The sequence below is a fragment of the Haliotis rubra genome, unplaced genomic scaffold, assembly GCF_003918875.1.
Source record: "Haliotis rubra isolate DU_JTF1 unplaced genomic scaffold, ASM391887v1 Scf1494, whole genome shotgun sequence".
NCBI lineage: Eukaryota > Metazoa > Mollusca > Gastropoda > Lepetellida > Haliotidae > Haliotis > Haliotis rubra.
The window spans coordinates 139,179-145,129 of record NW_025765441.1 but is presented as its reverse complement, the minus strand read 5'-3'; the positions used below and the strand labels follow the sequence as shown (position 1 = coordinate 145,129).

Below are 5,951 nucleotides of genomic sequence, written 5' to 3'. Positions count from 1 at the left end.
TCTCAGTCATGTGGTGAGCGGATCTGCCCTGTTGGTGGTTTGGAAAGGTTTCTTTGACCTCACATGCTAATATTTTACAAACATTTCACCTCTCTCTTGGAGTGAGTGAACTGGGAGGTCGGAAAGAAGTTAACAAACGGATCGCAAGCCTGCCCAAGGGAAATTCCTCTGCGCAGCGAGTTGGACGACTGGGCAGCATGCCTACCAGCTCAGCGGGATTCTATATACCAGATACACGATATCATTGTCACCAGAGGAGCATTCAGTTAAAGTTTAACCAGCATTTTCAAGGATGATAATTCTACGCTGTAAGCATTATGGACCGTCCATGACGGCGATGGATAGGGAAGTAAGTGCCTCCCTATGTTATGTACAAACCGTGAAATTCCGGTTAGAATTGGTCTTCAGTAAACCCATGCTTGTCGTAAGAGGCGACTAACGGGATCGGGTTGTCACGCTCGCTTTGACTTGGTTGACACATGCCATCGTATCCCAGTTGCGTAGATCGAAGCTCATGCAGTTGATCACTAGACTGACTGGTCTATTTCTACAGACCGCCGCCATATAGCTGGAATACTGCTTGAGTGCGGCGTAAAACTAAACTCACTCGCTCACTCTTTGTACAACATAAATGACTCCCTTTCATAGTTTTAAGCATAATTTGTTAATATTTATGTGCAAAATTGCTGAACCCTAGTATATGTGTACAGAATTGTTGACCCTACCTCCCTTGAAGAAAATGGGTCATTATTACCACGCGCGCGCGCACGCACGCACGCACACACACACACCGTAAAATCGTCATCACGCCCCCAACCGTAAATTAAAACCGGTCCCCTCACTGGCTCAAGGACATGACTGCTAATACACCGATACAATGTTTTATTACGCTCTAGTGTCAAGCTAGCAAGCACCCATGTCAATAACTGTGACCGTAGCGAGCTGTCCAGACCTGTAAATACACATTGGAAATATGTACTTTGTTTAAAGCAGACATTTTGTTTCAAGTCGACGAAAATAACCCCGAGTAGCTTCATTCACAAAACTAGGGAAAACGTTGTTCTTGATGATGATGGTAATGATGATGACGACGACGACGATGATGATGATGATGATGGTGATGATGATGATGATGACGACGACGACGACGATGATGATGATTGATGGTACGATGATGACGATGATGATGATGATGATGATGGTAATGATGATGATGATGATGTGGACTAGTCGTTAGTTTGTAGTTATATTCTGTAGTTGTGACTTAGAGTGAGCGAGGATATACACCCTTTTCTGATAAAGCTGACTAACTGGTTAAACCCATAATTCTTCAAACTCTCCAAGCAGGAAGTAACACCCCGATCAATCCTGTGAACAGTACAGAATAAATCCACATAATAGTTTATCTTCAGAACCTAAATATCCGGCTTTTATATCCCGTTTAGGTTTACGCCGCTTTTAGCAATATTCAAGGAACATCATCACGGTGGGGGACATCAGAAACAGGCTTTACAGATTGTACCCATGCGGGGAATCGAACCTGGGTGTTCAGCGTGATGAGCGAACGCTTTAACGACACGGCTATCCCCACTGACACCGACGACTTAGAAACAATTTCACTTGTAAATATGACTTCTAATTTCCATGTCGTAGAATCATTGTTCGAAATGAAAAAACTGACTGACTGACTGAGTTTGGTTTTACGCCGCTTTAAGCAATATTCCAGCAACATCACGGCGGGGGCACCAGAAATGGGCTTCACACATTGTACCCATGTGGGGAATCGAACCCGGGTCTTCGACGTGACGAGCCAACGCTTTAACCACTAGGCTACCCCACCGCCCTGAAATGAAGAGAAGCCAATAGCAATGGTTTATAGTTACCAGTTTGTTCTCTCACGAAAACAAAATACAAGGCCATATATTGCATCAACAATGAAAACAAATATATGTATACTTAGGTACCAATCTGAAGATGACCAAGGATGACAGTCATCTTCTTCTGTTATGGGTTTTCTGATTGGGGAATAAAGTTATGTTTTACCACATAATATACTGAACATTATTGAAAAACGCACCAGTCTAAAATTGTCCATATGTTCATCAAGATGGATTTCAGCATGGCAATGATCAATGAATATAACTAAATATGAAGTCGAAGGGCATGTCCAGTTGAAAAAAATGCTTTAGAAACAAATTCCTGTCCACAGTATGACTTCTTAATTCCAAATGCCTCAACATGCAGCCACGCCATGAAAAGCTCGAATTCATTCTGAAATCATACTGACTGGGTGACATTAAAAGCAGGTGTATGAGAACCGATTCTCATTGCTTCTCTAACGATTGTGAAACGAGGACAGAGATGCCGAGGTTAAACACCTCACGAAAGAGAGAAAGTGCACTAGGCATGATTCAGGTTTGCACCAGCAGCAGGGATATTGCTCGACAATCCTGACTGGGACACTCCACCATCGTTAGGCTTCATAGACGACATCAGTAGACAGGCAGCACCTGTGACCTTCAATGACCTTTGCAACAACCTGTTACGACGGTCCATCAGGATCGCCATATTGACCTTGTCCATATCAGTAGTGATTGAACACTGTCGACTGCTAGGACTGTTGCACTAGTTCAAGGTTGACGTGGGGGTCAATCAGCGCTGACTCCATGCAACGCCGTCTACCCTCTACAAGGCTCAATGCTCGACGTCCTTACGTTGGATCAAATTCTGACTCACAGACACCGTAATGAGCGTATACAATGGGCTAGCAGGCATTTTCAGTAAAGGTTACAACAATGACATGGTGTGGTGTAGTCACTGACGAGTCACGTCTTCATCTACGTGATTACTTGTTTGGTGTAGAAGTGGTGAACGCTTGCTGATGGGTGTGTGGTTCAGACAGACCTTTGGGTGGTGGGAGTGTCATGGTCTGGGTGGAATAAATTACAATCACAGGACTGCTTCTTCATGTCTGTCAAGGAGAGTTAATGCCCTTTATTACCATGAGCAGATTCTTCAGAATCACATCGTATCTGTCTTCAATCACCACCATACTTTCAACAGGACAACGCACGGGCACACACAACAAGACTTTCCATGCAGTATCTGGCCCAGCAACACTCCAGTTTATTCATTGGCCAGTACGGTCGTCAGATGTATCCCCCTTGGAGCACTTGTGGGACGAAATTGGTCAAAGTCTTTTGCGGCGACAACAGATGCGAAACATCCGGGAACTTGAGGCTGCACTACTGCAGAAGTGGAATGCCATCCTCAAGAACTCTATTCGGACGCTTATTGACTCAATGAGGAGACGTTGAACTGCATGTGTCAATGCAAATGGCGGTCACACGCGATATTGACTTATCGATTTGACCCCACGTGTGTTTGATCCTTTCTGACTGTGGAACATTTCAATGAATGAGCGTCTTTTCTGTGTTGTTGTTTTTGTCAGTTCTCCATCTGTTATTATCCACTCAAAAACTATCAATTCCTTACACGAGCTTTTAATAATCTGAACTTTTATAAGTGGTGCGTTTTCAATGATATTCAGTTTATTTGTTTTCCTTTATTACTGTGAAACTGATGTGGGATAACACACAAATACAAACATCGGTCTTTGAGCAAGAGTATGACAAAGTCGTTTGGGCATAAAAGTGATAACCAACACAAAATATTCACAGCAGGTATCTTCGAGCACATAAAAACACAATTTCCTGTTAATAAAACATACTGAGTCCTTTTTGAACACCACCAAACTTTCAAAAGCGAAAATAGGTTTATGTGGGTTATCACTATCTTATCCCGACCCATATATATATTCTGTAATTGAAACTTACAAGCAGAGACTGACGCCCATTTCACAAGGGTTGGAATACGTCACTCTGTTAGATGCGCAGACCGGTGAGTAGCTGGCTGAACACACTCGCACAGTCACGAATGTCGGACGTGCCCTCCGCTGTAAAAATAACAGAATGAGATCATTACAGTTGATATTAAAGTCTGCTAAATAATTTCAGTATATTGTCTCAGACCGAGCGTGACACAGGTGTATTGGTATCTCCAAGGCTTGTGGAGCACAGAAAAGCATGCAGGATTTCCTCCTTACCAGATGCGATGATCATATGTTCGAATCCAAATTTCGACCTGACCCACGTTTTGACAGGACTATAAACTAGCTTCAGGTTTCAAAGCAGTATGATGACGCACCTTGTAAAATCTGTGTTTAATACAATTAAGTTGGTGATTTAGCTTTTAGCAATATTCAAACAATATCAAAACAATGGATTGTATCCGTGTGTGGAATTGAATTGGCGTAACGAAAGAAGGCTTTAACCGCTAGGCTTTCCCACCTCCCGATACAATTTCTTTCTGCTTTAACCTGGCACAATATGATAAAACTGTGACTCGCTCATTTATCATTTGCTAGTTAGATCACTGTGAGCGAAAATGATAACAAGGAAAGAAAAAATATTTAATTTAGGATGACAAACTCTACAAATGATTTTGACCAGCAATAAAAACGCAACTCAGAATTCATGAAAAATATACTTCTTCAGCATGAGTTTGGATTTGATATTTTAAAATAGAAAAATAGCACAATCGTTTTGATTTCTTTGACTTTGCGTTTCTTTGCTGGTCAGTATAGTTAGGTCAAATGATATAAAAGCACATATCTAATTTTAACCGTAACAAACATGCTCGAACTAAGCCGCTAAACCTGGTTGTCAAGGTAAGGCTGATAGACGATCAACTGTACACCACTCAACAATATTCCGATTATATGAAAATCATGATTCGATGTTTTGTTTAGCTGGATCAAGGTGACAGGTCCATTAACACTGTTTAGAGGACAATGATACATTTACATGCTGTCATTACTGTTTATAACCGGAGGCACCTGGTGTTATAGTTGGCAATGTTCATAACATCAATATATAGAGAGGTACAGGTAGGTGCTATACTCACCAGCCACTAACACGGCACAGACAACAAAGGCTTGTAACATCATATACACTGGCATGAGAAATGAACAACTGGTGGGTTGCTGTCCGTCTGTTCTGTTTATGAACTCCGAGGTAGGTCTATCCTATTCGAGTTTTTGTTGTTGAAACCTAATCACATGTTAAGGTGGATAATGTTTGTTTGTTGTCTTGCTGAGCAATGTTCCAGCTATATGACAGCGGTCTATAAAAAATATCTGGACTGAATAGTGATCGACATAATGAGCATCGACCTATGCCACCGGGATACGATGGCTTGTGTCACCCTAGTCAACAGGCCTGACCAACTAATTCCTATGGTCGCCTCTGACGACAAGCTTGATCTGCTGAAGACCAATTCTAACCTGGATCTTCAAAGGTTAGATCTGGAGTTACGACAGTTCGTAATGTTACGAGTACTTCGTGGATCGGAGCCCTGTATTGTCTGCTCCTTTCCAAGTCGAATTGCGTTGAGGAGATGGTGCTGACATGACTGCCATGCATGATGAGCGACCACGGATCATGTACAATGTAGTAAGTTATGTAATGAAAAGTATCGTTTTCAGTATGTGCCGGTTTCCACAACAGAGTAAACACCGATAAATTTATCACTCAGCGCATGTATCACACGATAACGCTGAACAGTTCTTGATCAACGCAACTCAGAGACAATATAAACATTATAGAGTATTTACTGGGTAGGAAAGACCATTTTCTTTAGAGGGTAGGGACAGACCATTTAACTTTCAAGGGTAGGGCAGATCATCTCACTTTTCGAGGGAAGGACAGACCATTTCACTTTCGAGGGAAGGACAGACCATTTCACTTTAGAGGGTAGGACACACCATTTCACACTAGGGGGTAGGAAAGATCATTTCATTTTAGAGGGTAGGGTAGACCATTCCACTTTAGAGGATAGGACAAACCATTTCACTTTCGAGGGTAGGACAGACCATTCCACTTTAAATAAAT

The 5,951-nt window shown here is 42.1% G+C and overlaps 1 long non-coding RNA gene across 1 annotated transcript; it reads right to left on the bottom strand.

The window, feature by feature from the left end:
- Window positions 1-867: 867 nt before the first annotated feature.
- LOC124270055 lies at window positions 868-5,074 on the bottom strand. Its single transcript, XR_006896665.1, has 3 exons — window positions 4,966-5,074; window positions 3,837-3,955; window positions 868-952 (listed from the first exon to the last, which is right to left on the bottom strand). It is a non-coding gene; the product is annotated as an uncharacterized LOC124270055 (long non-coding RNA).
- Window positions 5,075-5,951: the final 877 nt, after the last annotated feature.